The 17,780-nt window shown below is 39.8% G+C and overlaps 1 protein-coding gene and 1 pseudogene across 1 annotated transcript in view; one reads left to right on the forward strand and one right to left on the reverse strand.

Annotated features, from left to right (window-relative positions):
• The window catches only part of SEPTIN7 (septin 7), a 292,002-nt gene that overhangs the window by 193,304 nt on the left and 80,918 nt on the right, over positions 1-17,780 (forward strand). The gene's annotated exons all lie outside the window — the stretch shown is intronic.
• LOC106701692 (large ribosomal subunit protein eL33 pseudogene) lies at positions 12,438-12,884 on the reverse strand (annotated as a pseudogene).

Consider the following 17,780-nt stretch of genomic DNA (forward strand, 5'->3'; position numbering starts at 1 on the left):
TGTTAACATGGCGGCTAAACCCGAGCGGCAAAAGAGCGCTGACGCCAATGAAGTCATGCTCGAAAAACGAGCAAGTCGGCGGGGCAGCGATGAAGTAATCTCGCGAGATCGAAGCAAGCCTCCGCTCGGCCCGGAAGCCTCGTCTGAGGGGGCGGAGGGGCGGAGGAGGGAGCGGGAGTCCGGCGAGAACCAGTGGAGGAGTCCGCCCGCTGTTGCCTGCGTAAGCGGAGCAGCGACTCCGGGCGGCTACGCCGCGGAATCGGCGTAGGCGGCTTTGGAGAATAGGCGGGCTGCGCTGCACCCGGGCTGGTCGCGGAGGGGGGAGGGGATGTCGGTCAGTGCGAGATCCGCTGCTGCTGAAGAGAGGAGCGTCAACAGCAGCACCATGGGTGAGTCTCAGCTTTGGGCCGTCGCGACTCGGGTCGGCGGCTCGGGACGTTGTGGGGTTCTGCGGCCCCCCGATCGGGTGGTGGTGGGGGTAACGCCCTGAGGCGAGGCGAGGCGCGGCGCTGGGGCGAAAGCAGGTGAGGTGGGGGGCGACGGCGGGCCCGGGGCGCGGCGGTGGCGGCGGACCCGGGGGGAGGGGAGACGGCGGCAGTGACAGTTTGAATTGAATGTGCGGAGAACCGAGGCGGCGGCATTTCCTGTGCCGCGGCGGGCGGGCCCGGGGAGTGGAGAGACGTGAGCCACGGCCTCCGCCGCCGGACCCCGAGCAGGGTCTCCTTTGCCGGGCCTCCGGCTCCGCGGCCCTGCTTCTTCGCGTCGGCGGCCGCAGCTCCCGCGGCGGAGCTCCCCTCGTGGGGGAGTGGGCCTGGCGAGGAGGGTGGGAATGTGTGTGCGCGTCCGGGTGAGGGTGCTGTGTGGGCCGGCCCCGGGAGGGCGGCGGCGGGGAGAGAGGAAGAGGGATGCACCAGGCTGAGGCTGCGGTGCAGGCGGCGGCGGCTGCTGCAGCGGCCCCAGCGACCGTGTCGCCTCCTCGCTCCCCCTCCCCGCCTCTGGGGCTTCCTTTCCCCAGGCGCGGCCCCAAAGGCCGGTGGATGGCGGGCAAAGCTTGAATAAGGAGGATAAGGAGCCTGGTTTGGGCTTAATTTTTAAGGAAAGGGGAAAAGAGAACGTTTTGTAAGGGCGCCCTCCGGAGGAACCGAAGGGCTGGGAAGGGTCTTTGGAAAAGGGAGGGAGTTGGAGATACGGACTGGCGATGTGTAAGGAAATTAAGTTTTGAAAATATTTAAGTATTCTCATTTATTCCCTTAAGCCCTTTCATTTCCTTTTCTCCTCCACGTATTGGAAAAAGAACGAGGCCATTTCATTCACATTTTCCACTCCCAAGTTCCCATTTCATACTGTGTATATAGTAGGAAATAGCAACTGAAATTTTTCTAACACATTTCCATTTGCTGAGTTACATTTTGAGAGTACACTGTTTCGTATCTGGGTTGTGAGATCCAGGTGTTTGTTTAGATACTGAATTAGTTTATTCTTGCGACTTTATTGTTCTAGTTCAACTTTATGGTTTCTCTTGGTGGTGTTACTTTGATGAAATGGAAGGATATTTTTCTGAGTACCCTTGGTAATCGAAATCAACAGGTAATCTAGATTCTAAAGCATTTTACATATTTATTAAGGTGATGAATAAAGTCAATACCCTACCCTTTATAAAAACTTGTTTATAAGCAAGTTTAGGAGGGAAGTTTTTTGGCATTAGGTGCACAGGTAGAGATGAAGTTTATGAAATCCTTATAGACTGAAGGATATTGCCTTAGCAGTGTATAAACAATTACGAATCTAGTTAATGCTTCTTGTATCTCTTATTCCTCCAAATAGCAGGGGAAGGGATGGGGGAGCCTGGTGGGCTTCCGTCTATGGGGTCGTACAGAGTCGGACACGACTGAAGTGACTTAGCAGCAGCAGCAGGGGAAGGAGCAGGGAGGAGGGGGATATGGGGTCAGGAAACAATCTTTCATCCCACCCAGCTGTTCAGTGGGTGGGGCTAGAGGAGATAGGGTTGAGTGGAACTATGAAATAAATGTGGAAGCCCCGTAGATGGTTGTAAGCTTGTGTTTGGACAGCATGACGTAGCCAGGTCTTCTCAATACAGTTATTAAAAATATCACGTGCTCTTAGGCTCACAGAATTGAAGCTCATAACTGAAAAATTTATTTTGTGTTTATGGCAAGTAGATTTTACTTTGCAGAAACTTATTATAATTGTGTAAAGTAAAAGTGTCTGGTTTCTGATTTTGATTTCAAGATATTGGATACATAACTACAGAAAAGGTTATTTATGTATCAGATACATATCAGTTACCGATAGCTTGTTTCAGAACTTTGTTATATAATTGATTCTTTGGATTTGCATATTTTCCCACAGAAATAATCTTAAATAACTACATGTCAGGACTTTTGAGCTGTTCTGAAACAAAATAGAACCCCTGAAAGACCTTAGAGCAGTTGTAGAGGAAATGGCAACCCACTCCAGTGTTCTTGCCTGGAGAATCCCAGGGACGGGGGAGCCTGGTGGGCTGCCGTCTAAGGGGTCGCACAGAGTCAGACATGACTGAAGTGACTTAGCAGCAGCAGCAGCAGCAGCAGAGGGTTAAAATTGACAATTCACATGGTAAAGAATCCTCCTGAGATAGGGAAGAGGAGGGTTTGATCCCTGGGTCAGGAATATCCCGTGCAGAAGGAAATGGCAATCCACTCCAGTATTCTTGCCTGGGAAATCCCATGGACAGAGGAGCCTGGTGGGCTACAGTCCATGGGATTGCAAAAGAGTTGGACATGGATTAGTTGGACTAAACAGCAACAAAAAATGATAAGGAAGGAGGAAGAGTTAGATTTCCAAGATCTCAATAATGGGGAGTGGTCAGATGAGTAGACCACTTGGTGTGAAGATGGTGGGTTGAGCAAGTTGGTTTCAGACTTGTTATAAATTGATGGTATATGTATTCACTATAGACTCTATTCTTGTATTTGCCAATAGAGTATTATTATCTAATTATCAGCTGAGAGCATGTTTCACATTTTAAGCTAATAAACTATCTGTAGTTGTTGATTAGAAGTAGAAACTTAATTTAACATTTATACATTTTACTAAATTTTGAGACAAAACTTATTTTTCTATACAGAGTTTGGACTCTAAATGACAAGATCTATTGCACAATGAAACTGATGTAGAAAAAATGTGTTTTTTAGGAGTAGAATTTTAAGGTAGTGTGATTATAGGTTAGGCTTGCCAGATGAGAGCACAGTGTTAAATGTAGACCTACATTTGGTCTCTACAGCAGTGTTTTGCAGACTGTGAGTTGAGACCAGTGGATGTTGAAATCAGTTTTGTGGATTTCTACCAAAACTTTACAAAGTAGTAAAGAAATAAAAAATAGCAGTACATTGTAAAAATTTGGAGTGGTAAATTTTGTTGTGTAAGTATTGTGTATTGTGTTGAGATATAACTTTTTTTTTTTAATTGAGAACTGTAATCAAAAAAGTTTGTAAAAACACTTAGGGGGATGTGCAGTATGGATTGGTGAAGTTGAAGATCTTTAAACTTTATGATAGAGGTCTTAATGTGAGGATGTTAGACTAAATGAAATTAAGTCTTATTTTTGATTCATTTATTGTGTACTTTATGTAGCTGGTGTGGTTAGAAAGATCTGAGATCTACTTTTCCTTGAGAGGAGGTCATCTCCCACAGTTATATAGAAAGCAGGGTGGGTCGCAAAAGAAGATAGTATTATATCATTAAATGTCTCTGCTCTTGACTTTGAGGAGAAAAAAATGTTTTTGGTCTTGTCCTTTTGCATTATGGAAGATGCGGAGAGCCAGATTTTGAGCATGAGCTTGGGTAAAGGGACCAAAAAATGCAGCTTGGTTAGCATTCAGCGTTGAAGGCCTTAGGTGAGACACACAAAAGGTCCTTGTAATTCATATTTGGTGCAATGTAACTCTGCAGAGTTAGGGATTACAGATAGGGATTTGAGTTCAAAGTATTAATAATAACAAATATAGTATAAGGACTAAGAAAAAAGACTTTGGTGTCAGACAGACATGCAGTCAAATCCTGGCTTTGCCACTTACTAGATGTATCAGTCAGTGATAGGTTTAGGTTACTGCTTCTCAAACTGATGAAGGGTGTTTTTTTAATTTTATTTTTTAAAATTTCCAATTCACTATTGACTGACACAATTGTAAAGTACAAGTTATTGCAAGTTATTTTTACTAATGCAGATGAAATTTAAAAAGGCAAAAATACAAGCCCCAATTTTTAAAGATCCAGTAGACATAAAGTTATTCTGGTATAAAAATTTTCATTTCTGTGTTCTACATTTGTACTTCTCTGGTGTAAACCATTGAACAATCAGACTGGTCCCTCCATAGACTATCCTTGGAATAGTTCTGGGTTAAACCATGATGCAGTAACAAATAACCCTAAAAATCTTGGTGGCAGTAGTTTAAAGATGAGGTCGTGCCTGTCCTGAAGTTCGTGTATTTTATTTTAAGCAATTGTTTTTTAATTTCAGAAGTATTTTGAAGATTGAGGAGAGTACCTAAGTATCCCCTGAGGTTGGGGAGTAAAGCCTAATCTTGCTTACATTATTCTGAAGTGTATTTTAGGTATTTATGTGACATTTATTTTAGATATTCCTGTGACATTTGGATTTTATCTGTATTTGTTTGACTTGTATACAAGTGAAACTCACTCAGACATGTCCAACTCTTTTGTGACTCCATGGACTGTTTCCCGCCAGGCTCCTCTGTCCATGGGATTCTCCATACAGGAATACTGGAGTGGGTTGCCATTTTCCTTCTCCAGGGGATCTTCCAAGCCCAGAGATTGAACCTGGGTCTCCTGCATTGCAAGTGGACTCGTTACCATCTGAGCCACCAGGGAAGACCCATATACAATATAAAGATAATCCCCCCCTCTTTCTTCACCAGTGTGGGATTAAAAATTGACTTTCCTGAAGATATGTTAATTCTATTGTTTTGTTTACCTCTGGGGTCACAGCTAAGTACTTTTGATAGCCTCATTTGAGATGGGGCTCAGATCAAGGTTTCTCAGACTGGGCAAGAGTGCAGTTTGGTGTTTTTAATTTGGAGGGAGTGGGCTGTCTTGTGCATTGTACAGTGTTGACCAGCATCCCTGGCCTCTGCTAACTAGATACCAAGTAGCAGTTCATCCTCCCCAGTGATGACAGTGAAAAAAAATGTCTCCAGACATTGCCAAATGTCACCTGGGAGAGCCAGTTTGAGAACCACCATACTAGGTGATGAAGAACCCTTGAAAGATTATAGAGATGGAGAAGGAAAAAACTCTTTGTTAAACATCTGGTTCATAATTCTTCCTCCTAGAACTCCTACCACTTGGTATTTCTCAAACTTAGAAATCAGAATCACCTAGGTAGCTGGTGCTCATTTCACATGCTAGCAAGGTAATTCTCAAAATCCTTCAAGCTAGTATTCAGCAGTACCTGAACGGAGAACTTCCAGATGTACAAGCTGGGTTTAGAAAAGGCAAAGGAACCAGAGATCAAATTGCCAACATTCATTGGGTCTTAGAAAAACAAGGGAATTCCAGAAAAAATCTGCTTTTGCTTCATTGATTATGCTGAATTCTTTGTGTGGATACTAGAATAGCAGACCACCTTACCTGTCTCCCAATAAACCTATTTGCAGGTTAATAAGCAACAGTTAAAACCAGTTATAGAATGACAGATTAGTTCAAAATTGGGAAATGGGTATGTCAAGTCTGTATGTTGTCACCCTGCTTATTTAACTTGCATGCAGAGTACATCCTGCAAAATGCCTGGCTGGAATCAAGATTGCCAGGAGAAATATCAACAACCTCAGATATGCAGATGATACCCCTCTAATGGCAGAAAGTGAAGAGGAACAAAAGAGCCTCTTGATGAAAGTGAAAAAGGAGAGTGAAAACCTGGCTTAAAATTCATAATTCAAAAAACTAAGATCATGGCATCTGGTCCCATCATTTCATGGCAAATAGATAGGGGGAAAGTGGAAACAGTGACGGACTTTATTTTCTTGGGCTCCAAAATCATTGTGGGTGGTGACTGCAGCCATGAAATTAAAAGACTGTTGCTCCTTGAAGAAAAACTATGACAAACCTGGACAGCATATTAAAAAGCAGAGATATCACTTTGCTGACAAAGGTCCGTATAGTCAAAGTTGTGGTTTTTCTAGTAGTCCTTGTGGATGTGAGAGTTGGACCATAAGGAAGGCTGTGCACCAGAGAATTGATGCTTCCAAATTGTGATGCTGGAGAAAACTCTTGAGAGTCCCTTGGATAGAGAGGAGTAGGTATCATTTCTTGAAATAGGTCATTTAAAACATGAAATTGAGAGGCCTGTGGGACAGCTAAATGAGCATAGTAGAGTCTCAGTAATGCTAGGAGAGACATCTAGGATGGAAAATAAGCATTTTAAGGTTTTTGTAAATTTATTCATTTGTGCTTTGAATTTTTATGTTTAGTAATTGAATGTCTATATTGAAGAAAAGCCATACTCTAGTTAGGTGAATAAATTTTTTAATATTTTTATAAGACTTGGTAATTTTAGTTTGGTGAGCAAACTTGAAGGAAATTGGAATAAAGTGATTTGTGAGAAACTTATGTGTTCCTCACAGCTACACAGACTGAGGTTAATAATTTCCTAAAATGTCTAGTTATTAAAAATTTTTACTGGTACTTTGAAAGCGGTAGCTGTTTCAAACTCTTTGCTAGTGTTTCTTTATATGAGTGACATTTTTTTATCCTTATATGTTCAGATTGTTCATTCAGATTATAATCAGAGTTCTTCCTTTTTTGAGGAAGATTTTGGTATATATTGTCAATCAGTTTTCAAAAATACTAGAAATATTTTGAGTGAGGTAATTATTTGTGCAAGAGGAGGCAGAATCTTCATAGCAACCTTGGTGCTTTCTGGTTATTCTATTACAATGACTAGGGTACTACCTCATTTGTTACATGTTTTTGGGTCTATACAAGGAAAATTTTTTTCAGTAACTAGTCTACCTTAAAGCATCAACATTTTAAACCATTTTTAATTTTTAAAAGTTTAATAGATATATTTAGTTCCTTTTGTGATTAAATACATTAACCAAGAGGGGAAAAAAGCCACTAAATTATTAACATTTCAATCACTGAAGTTTGATTTGTTTTCTTAATTGCATACTTTTTTTCATGGTTGTGATTAGTGGTATATTAGTGGTTAGTGGTTCTCAACCCTGGTTAGGCATTGGAAACACTTTCAATTTTTAATGTACTTGGAGGCTTGTTAATTCACTGGGTGTGAGGTGGGGCTCAGAAATTTACATTTTTTAGTATTTTAGGTAGTTTTGATGAGCAACCAGGGTTGATAACTTCTGATGTGAATTATGTGAGGTAATATATGTAAAAGTGCTCTGTAAACTCTTTAACATATATACAAAACCAAGGTGTTATTATCTTAATATTTAATAATATTTTTGGTGTATTAATCTATATATAGATTATTTTAAGTATGTATATGGTGTTTCTAATATTGATATTCTAATTGTCTAGCCATTTTATTATTTCAAGATGTTCAGTGTCATTATTTTAGAACTATAAATAGTATGAAAAGAGTATTGTTAAGCCTCTTCTGCCTTCCCCAATTATTTTCCTAGGGCATTTGTTAGTTTAGTATCTTAAACTTGTTTTTAATTTATATTTTTCATATTACTGGAGAGAGACATTTGTTATGTATAATCCAGTTAGCTTCTCTACTTTCATAAGAATATACTGAACTTGCTAAAATCACTGTCAGGAATATTTGGTTTTGTGCTGTGACTTATATATGGGGCTATTAAATAATGAAATATGAGAGTCATTTTTGTTTTTAAATTATACATAGTTTTTCACATTTTTGTGCTCTCAGGAATGTACCTAACTTCTCCTGTCCTTGAAGTTTGTAGCTGTTCAGCTTGCTGTTAATAATCTTTGTATTTTAGCTGCTCAGTCATTATTTCCTGGTTCATTTCTTTATTGAAGTTCTGCTCTCTGTTAAGTATTGGGTTAGATTTCCATTTTAATTCCCAGCTACATTCTGTTTTTGTTTGTTTTTTTAATTTAAAAAAAAAAAAAACCAACATGGCAGCCCAGACATGGTGACTAACAGGTCAGGCATGACAGCAAGATGGAGAGCAGTGTCAGGTTTGAAACACATGCGATAGTTCCCTAGAGGCAGCTCTGAACCTACAGCTTGTATTTCATTTTTACCTCAGCTAGTGCTTTTGTTGCAGGAAGGGGAACCCCTTCCAGGGCCCAAGAGTGGGCTCTTGTCTAACACTCAGAAATGAATGCATACGTGCTGACAAAGCAATAGACTTTACTGGGAAAGGGCGCCCAGGTGCAGAGCAGTAGGGTAAGGGAACCCAGGAGAACTGCTCTGCTTCCTGGCTGTCAGTCTCAGGGTTTATGGTAATGGAATTAGTTTCCAGATTGTCTTTGGCCAGTCATTCTGACTCGAGTCCTTCCTGGTAGCCCTCCCATTGCTCAGCCAAGATGGATGCCAGCGAAAATTATTCTGGGAAGTTAATTCCCAGCTATATTCTGTACAATATATTCTGACAGCTGAGTGAAAAGGGAAGAAATTTAAGTAGAAATGATTTTTGTTTTATGGATGTATAAAATAATGTGCAAATAGAAAACAACTAAGGAAACCAAAATATGAACTCATTGTGTAATTTGCAAAACCAAATTTGCTCTGAGTACAACTTGTAGTCTGTTTTCTGATTGCTGAGAAGGGCAAATTGAGTAAACATGAGAACTTGGCATGAAAGAATGAAATTATTGCCATTTCCTTCTCTAGGGGATCTTCCCTACCCAGGGGTCAAACCTGGGTCTCCTGCATTGCAGGCAGATCTTTATTAACTAAGCCACCAGGGAAGCCCCAATCTTAGAACTGTAGTCAATCCTGTCATGTTTTATATTAGAATATAAAAGTTGATCTAATACAGAAAATTAAGAGTTACTTAACCAGTTGCTTAATTCAGGTGTGAGCTTAAAAAATAACTAGAATGACTTATCTGATAAGTTGTTGTTTTTTAGTCTTTAAGTTGTGCCCAACTCTGTAACCTCATGGACTGTGTAGCACACCAGGCTCCTCTGTCCTCTAACTATCTCCCAGAGTTTGTTCAAATTCATGTCCATTGAGTTGGTGGTGCTGTCTAACCAACTCATCTGCTGCCGCTCCTTTCTCCTTTTGCCTTCAGTCTTTCACAGTATCAGGGTCTTTTCCAAAGAATTGGCTATTCGCATCAAGTGGCCAAAGTATTGGAGCTTCAGCTTCAGCAACAGTCCTTCCAATAGGAACCACTCAACGATTGATTTCCTTTAGGATGGACTGGTTGGATCTCCTTGCAATCCAGGGAACTCTCAAGAGTCTTCTCCAGCACCACAGTTCAAAAGCATCAATTCTTTGGCACTCAGCCTTCTTTATGGTCCAACTCTCACATCCATGCATGACCACTGGAAAAACCATAGGTTTGACTATGTGGACCTTTGTCGGCAAAGTGACGTCTCTGCTTTTTAATACGCTGTCTAGGTTTGTTGTAGCATTCTTTCTAAGGAGCAAGGATCTTAATTTCATGGCTGCATTCACCATCCACAGTGATTTTGGAGCCCACAAAATCAAATCTGTCCCTGCTTCCACTTTTCCCTCTTATATTTGCCATGGAGTGATGGGACCGTATACCATGATCTTAGTTGTTTTTTTAATTTATCTATTTTTAATTGAATGATAATTGCTTTACAGAATTTTGTTGTTCTCTGTCAAACATCAGCATGAATCAGCTAGATCTTAGTTTTTTTTAATGTTGAATTTCACAGCAGCGTTTTCATTCTCCTCTTTCACCCTCATCAGGAGACTCTCTAGATCTTTTTCACTTTCTGCCATTAGAGTGATGTCATCTGTGTATCTGAGGTTGTTGATATTTTTCCCGGCAATTTGGCAAGTAGACCCACCAAAAATACTTGTTTGTGTTTGATCATGGTGCTGTGCTGTTAAAAAGATAATTACACAGATGTAATTCCTTTTTTTACATTTCTGAAAGTTTGAAATAATCGTAGACTTGCTGAAAAGTTGCAGCCTCTATCCTTTTGAAACTTAAGTATTTGGTGAACATGGAGGAAATGCAAAGATAATACCAAAAACATGCATGTACAATGTGTTATATGAGATAAATATGCCATCAACATTAGTACTGGCTAGGAACAAGTGAAAAGGGAAAAGTTTTATGCTTGATGGAGACACCTTTTACTTGAAATTATGTTTAAGGGTTTTGGGTAGGGCTAGGAGATTCCAGTGCTTTTTAATTGAAGGACGAGTGGATTCCGTTTAACTAGTGTCACTAGTAGATGCCGTTTAACAAATTAGAATCTAACTAGGGTGAATAAAAGACTGTTCGCATTTCATTTAATGAGTCTGTAATACAGATTATTGTACTAAAATATTACTTTCATAAAATAATTGACCTGTTGTAGAACTTTAAATATCTATTTACTTGTAATACAGGCTTCTAAGGTCCTTGTTTAAAAAAAAACAAAAAACTTATTTCCTAGGCCCTACCAGAACATTCTAATTCCCTACTTCTAGGCTTAGGACCTAGGTATTTGTTTTTATCAAGCTTCCCAGATGTTTCTGATTATAGCCAGATTTGGAAATCATTTAACTGCAAGATAAAAGTCCAGAGGCCTTGATAATAGCTGTTGTCTATTGCACAACCACTGTAACAACTGTCATTTATTGTGCTTATTGTATCTGAAGTGCCAAATATTTCAAATATTTCATATATATCTTATGATAACCTCATAAATACGTTGTCCCAGTCTAACGCTTAGAAAGGTTATGTAGCTTACCCATGCAGAGTATAGCTCCAAGTTACAGAAGATACTAGATTTCAGATTTCTAGCTATATTTTTAGTGGTCCACACCCTTATCTATGGAGGATATATTCCAAGGTCCCCAGTGGATGCTTGAAACCACAGATAGTAATACCGAACCCTGTCTGTACTGTTTTTTCCTATACATACATACTTAGTATAAAGTTAAACTTATAAATTAGACACAGTAATAGATGGACAACAATAGCTAATAATAAAGCAGAACAATTGTAACAAAATACTGTAATAAAGGTTGTTATAAAAATGTGGTCTCTCTCTCAAGTTCAACTCTGCCAGAAATGTGGCAGTGGCTTCTTCATTGGCAGACTCAGCCTCTCCAATAATTTTTATATTTTTCAGTTGAAATCTATTGAGTCTGTGTGACCGTTTCATATTGGAGTAAATGACTTGGTGTCGTTTTAGGGGATCCCTTGCTTGCTAAAGTTGTCATACAGGCTCCATGCTTTGTGGTGTGACCTGTTGCCATCATTTGTAACATGTTTTATGTTCATGTCTTCCACCCATAGATTTAATGCCTTTTCCATCCTGACTTTTCCATTTATCTTGCACTGTGACTTTTCCTTTTCCATTTATCGGGCACTGTGGCTGTAACTTTGCAGTTTGAGGTGTATCAGCAAAAGTAGCATAAATTTTTTTTCCTTTTTCTCAATTTCATGGATAGAAGATTCCTTTTAAGGTACAATTTCTTTTTCCTTATTAAATCAAGACCTTCACCTTTTCATTTATGGGAAGTACTTTATAGCTTCTCTTTCATATATGCAAATTGCCAGAATTTCAACTCTTGTTCTTTGGGGCCGTTATTAAGTAAAATTATGAAGTGAGGGTTACTTGAACACAAGCATTGCAATATCACAATGGGTGATCTGATTATACTGAGAAGGCTAAGTGACCAATGGGCAGGATATACAGAGCAGAGGGATGAATCACATCACAGGCTGGACAGAGCAGGACAGCACAGGAAGGTGTGAGATTTCATCATGCTATTCAGAACAGCACACAATTTAAAACTGATGAATTGCTTATTTCTGGAATTTTCCATTTAATATTTTCAGACCTCAGTTAACAGCTGGTAGCTGAAACCTTGGAAAGCAAAACTTGAGGTGAAGGGGGACTCTTATTGATGTAATTTGGGTAGTCATTTTAGGGTCTCTTTGCTTGGCTTTTTCCTTCTATTTAGATCAAATCATGTTTTGTAGTCTTTCTTTGCTTATGCTGTTCTTACCTATCTTGAAGTCACATCCATCCATTAATGAAGGCCCACCTCAAAACTACTCATTCTAGGAAGCTTTTCCCATCTTTGATCCTTTCCCTAACTTAAACTCCATGAAGACTACTCCTAGTAGGTAACAACATTGTCAATTTGTAAAAATATATTTTCAGTTATCGTTTATGCTAATATTACAAATATTGTGGGTGGCGTAGTTAGTTGCAGTATTGTGATGGGTAGCATGCTTTTCTGAGCCCTTTACTGATCTCTGGCATTACTACGTATAGTACTCCTCTTGAGTAGAATGTTGTGTGTGCGTGCGTGCGTGTGTGTGTGTGTGTGTGTATCTGTGGTTAGCAAAACACAAGAGAACAAATCCATACTTTTATTTATTTGCTTTTCAATGAGTTTAAATCCTCAAAGGGTACAGCATCACAGAGTCTGTGTCCAGCAGCCTTAGCAAGAAGGCTGCTTTGGAATTTGGCATAAACCATGACACTGTTTACCTGAGCGTGAGTTGTCTTTCCCCAGATTATTCTGGTTTTGTTAGGTTTGCTGCTAAGAGTTACCGTTGTTCTTTGCTTTGTACACATAAGTACGTCTCTTACCTAGATAGGATTCAGTTTCATCTCAAACATATATACCTTCGATTTTCAGGAGAGCTGTGTACTCCCTCTTGGTTCCATAGACCCCTCTTATAGCCAGCAAAAATGGCCTTGGGCCACAGCCTTCCAGACATATTTGTTGTTTTAGAAGTCCTGTTCCCAGCAGGCCTCCACAGGGTCCAAGATGGCTGAAAGAGAGACCATTATTTTTATAATGAAATAAATTAACAGACCTTGGTTATGTGAAAAGTTAGAATTTTCTGTTTTGAGGTTTCAGATTACTTTGGCTGCTTCAGTAGCTCAACAAGGCAGGCTTTTCAAATCTTCTGTTGTAGAGTAAATTTATAAACATACAGAAACATTTATCATAATAAATTAATAATTTCAGCAGTAATGTAATTTAGTTTGCAGTACAATTTTTTAACTAGTATTTTCTTAGAACTTTATTAGTCTGCTAGGACTGCCATTACAGAAAACCACAGATGAGGTGGCTTAAACAACAGACATTTTTTTTCTCACAGTTCTGGAGGCTGGAAGTCCAGTACTAAGGTGCCAGTAGATTTGGTTTTTGGTGAAGGGTCTTCCTGAATTACATATGGCCACATTCTGTCTGTGTCCTCACGTGGCCTTTGTGCAACCTCTGGAGGAGAAAGGGTTATCTCCAGTGTATCTTCCTCTTCTTGTAAGGATACCAGCTCCACATGATGGGCCCTAATCTTATGACCTCCTTTAACCTTAATTACCCCCTTTAAGGCCCTGTCTCCCAGATACAATTACACTGGGATTAGGGCTTCATCATAAGAATTTTGGGTGTATGCAGTTTGGCCTGTAACAAGAATTGAATTTCTCTTCTCCTGTGTATAGTGGTGTAATAGCTATAGGAAATTTTTTTAAAAATCAGATAATAAATACTTTGTTTCTACCTACCTTTTTATTAGGCAAGTAATGTTAAGATGAATATCAGTTGAACATTTTATGAGTCATGGGAGTCAATATTTTGGCAGGAAATGGCTTTAGTATCTTTTAGAAGCGGGCTTGAGAGGTATATGCTGGAAATAATCTGAACTCTTTGATAAAACTGCTGTGTTATGTACAGAATGCATATATATCATGAGTACACAAGGTATGGTAGTGACTGATTCAAATGGACTAAAGTTAATTCTTTAAAAATTTTGCCTATGTTCTTAAAACTTGTTTTTTCATCCTTCTGTTTTCACAAGGTCTCAGGATTGGAAGATATATTGTCATTTAACCTAATTATGCAAATGGTACTCTTAATTCCCCCTGCAGCATGCCTGTGACTAACTCTGACTAGTATTGTAGCCACAAGTGTATATGGCTGTTGAGCACTTGAAATGCTGCTAGTCTAAATTGACATTTAGTATAAGTGTAAAATGCACAGAAGATTTTGCCAAGACTTAAAGGATATAAAATATCTAATTCATTTTTATGTTGATTACATGTTGAAATAATGTCTTGGATATATTGAGTTAAAGAAAATATATTATTACAATAGAGTTTTTGTTGTTGTTCAGTTGCTAAGTCGTGTCTGACTCTTTGTGACATGGTGAACTGCAGCACACCAGGCTTCCATGTCCTTCATTGTCTCCCGGAGTTTGCTGAGACACATGTCCATTGAATTGGTGATGCCATCCAATTGAGTTTACTTGTTTGTTTTTACTTTTTAAATGTGGCTTCTAGAAAGTTTAAAATTACATGTATGACTTGTGTTATATTTCTAACAGAGCTGATTTAGTCTGCTAAAAACTCAGCTGCCTTCTGAGATAACACATTTCATCTTTGAATAGATGTCACTATTAATTTTTTTCATCCTATTTTTATATGTATCTGTCTTTGATATTTGCATTCAGATATTCTCATTTACTCCCTAGCAGCAAAAAGATAAGTCTGATTTCTCTTTTTAATATTATTGCTTCGTAGTTTGAAGACAGCTATCTTTTGTTGTGACTTTTAGTCTTTCCATTTTCTTTAACAGTGTTTATACGGTAGGGAGTCATATCCCTCCAGCCATTTTTACTCCCCTTTGAACTTCATTTGGTACATAGCCCTGCTAATACCAGGACTGAAATGAGGACTGAAATGAATATCTTGTGATCTTAAAATTGCACGTTGAATCTATCTTTTGTGTCCTTCTATGTACTATATAAATCTGTTAATGAGGCCTAAAGTTAAGTTACATTTTCAGTTCAGTTCAGTCGCTCAGTCGTGTCCGACTCTGCGACCCCATGAATTGCAGCACGCCGGGCCTCCCTGTCCATCACCAACTCCTGGAGTTCTCTCAAACTCAAGTCCATCGAGTCAGTGATGCCATCCAGCCATCTCATCCTCTGTCGTCCCCTTCTCCTCCTGCCCCCAATCCCTCCCAGCATCAGAGTCTTTTCCAATGAGTCAACTCTTCACATGAGGTGGCCAAAGTACTGGAGTTTTAGCTTTACCATCATTCCTTCCAAAGAAATCCCAGGACTGATCGCCTTCAGAATGGACTGGTTGGATGTCCTTGCAGTCCAAGGGACTCTTAAGAGTCTTCTCCAACACTACAGTTCAAAAGCATTAATTCTTCGGCGCTCAGCCTTCTTCACAGTCCAACTCTCATGTCCATACATGATCACAGGAAAAACCATAGCCCTGACTAGATGAACCTTTGTTGGCAAAGTAATGTCTCTGCTTTTGAATATGCTATCCAGGTTGGTCATAACTTTCCTTCCAAGGAGTAAGCGTCTTTTAATTTCATGGCTGCAGTCACCATCGGCAGTGATTTTGGAGCCCCAAAAAATAAAGTCTGACACTGTTTCCACTGTTTCACCATCTATTTCCCATGAAGTGATGGGACAAGATGCCATGATCTTCGTTTTCTGAATGTTGAGCTTTAAGCCAACTTTTTCAATCTCCACTTCACTTTCATCAAGAGGCTTTTGAGTTCCTCTTCACTTTCTGCCATAAGGGTGGTGTCATCTGCATATCTGAGGTTATTGGTATTTCTCCCGGCAATCTTGATTCCAGCTTGTGCTTCTTCCAGTCCAGTTTCTCATGATATACTCTGCATAGAAGTTAAATAAGCAGGGTGACAATATACAGCCTTGACATACTCCTTTTCCTATTTGGAACCAGTCTGTTGTTCCATGTCCAGTTCTAACTGTTGCTTCCTGACCTGCATACGGATTTCTCAAGAGGCAGGTCAGGTGGTCTGGTATTCCCATCTCTTTCAGAATTTTCCACAGTTTATTGTGATCCACACAGTCAAAGGCTTTGGCATAGTCAATAAAGCAGAAATAGATATTTTTCTGGAACTCTCTTGCCTTTTCCATGATCCAGCAGACGTTGGCAATTTGATATCTGGTTCCTCTGCCTTTTCTAAAGCCAGCTTGAACATCTGGAAGTTCACGGTTCACGTATTGCTGAAGCCTGGCTTGGAGAATTTTGAGCATTACTTTACTAGCATGTGCTGCTGCTGCTGCTAAGTCACTTCAGTCATGTCCGACTCTGTGTGACCCCATAGACGGCAGCCCACCAGGCTCCCCCATCCCTGGGATTCTCCAGGCAAGAACACTGGAGTGGGTTACCATTTCCTTCTCCAATGCAGGAAGGTGAAAAGTGAAAGGGAAGTCTCTCAGTCATGTCCGACTCTTCGCGACCCCATGGACTGCAGCCTACCAGGCTCTTCTGTACATGGGATTTTTCAGGCGAGAGTACTGGAGTGGGGTGCCATATGAGATGAGTGCAATTGTGTAGTAGTTTGAGCATTCTTTGGCATTGCCTTTCTTTGAGATTGGAATGAAAACGGACCTTTTCCAGTCCTGTGGCCACTGCTGAGTTTTCCAAATTTGCTGGCATATTGAGTGCAGCACTTTCACAGCATCATCTTTCAGGATTTGGAATAGCTCAACTGGAATTCCATCACTGCCACTAGCTTTGTTCGTAGTGATGCTTTCTAAGGCCCACTTGACTTCACATTCCAAGATGTCTGGCTCTAGGTCAGTGATCACACCATCGTGATTATCTGGGTCGTGAAGATCCTTTTTGTACAGTTCTTCTGTGTATTCTTGCCACCTCTTCTTAATATCTTCTGCTTCTGTTAGGTCCATACCATTTCTGTCCTTTATTGAGCCCATCTTTGCATGAAATGTTCCCTTGGTATGTCTAATTTTCTTGAAGAGATCTCTAGTCTTTCCCATTCTGTTGTTTTCCTCTATTTCTTTGCATTAATGACTGAGGAAGGCTTTCTTATCTCTCCTTGCTATTCTTTGGAACTCTGCATTCAGATGCTTATATCTTTCCTTTTCTCCTTTGCTTTTTGCTTCCCTTTTTTTCACAACTATTTGTAAGGCCTCCCTAGACAGCCATTTTGCTTTTTTGCGTTTCTTTTCCATGGGGATGGTCTTGATCCCTGTCTCCTGTACAGTGTCACGAACCTCATTCCATAGTTCATCAGGCACTCTATCTATCAGATCTAGGCCCTTAAATCTATTCCTCACTTCCACTGTATAATCATAAGGGATTTGATTTAGGTCATACCTGAATGGTCTAGTGGTTTTCCCTATTCCTTCAATTTAAGTCTGAATTTGGTAATAAGGAGTTCATGATCTGAGCCACAGTCAGCTCCTGGTCTTGTTTTTGTTGACTGTATAGAGCTTCTCCATCTTTGGCTGCAAAGAATATAATCAATCTGATTTCAGTTTGACCATCTGGTGATGTCCATGTGTATGTTACAAGTTACCTTTTAGGGAAACCTTATTTCTTATACTGACATAGAGAGTATAGTGTCAACTCAGATGTCTCTATCTTTTCCCTTTGTGCTGCCATTATTTTATCTTGCTTCTTCAGGATTGTTTTTTTTTTTTTTTTTAATTAGACGTACTTGATTGGGTAAAATGTGTCCCTCCTCCTCATTTGCAGTCCCATTTTATAGTTGTATCCTTAACTGAAACTTTACCTTTTAGATTGTGGTTTGAGGGTGGGAAAAAGGACACGATTTGGATCCATATATTTCCATAGCAGATTTCATTTGGGTT

The sequence above is a fragment of the Bos mutus genome, chromosome 4, assembly GCF_027580195.1.
Source record: "Bos mutus isolate GX-2022 chromosome 4, NWIPB_WYAK_1.1, whole genome shotgun sequence".
In the NCBI taxonomy this organism is placed as follows: domain Eukaryota; kingdom Metazoa; phylum Chordata; class Mammalia; order Artiodactyla; family Bovidae; genus Bos; species Bos mutus.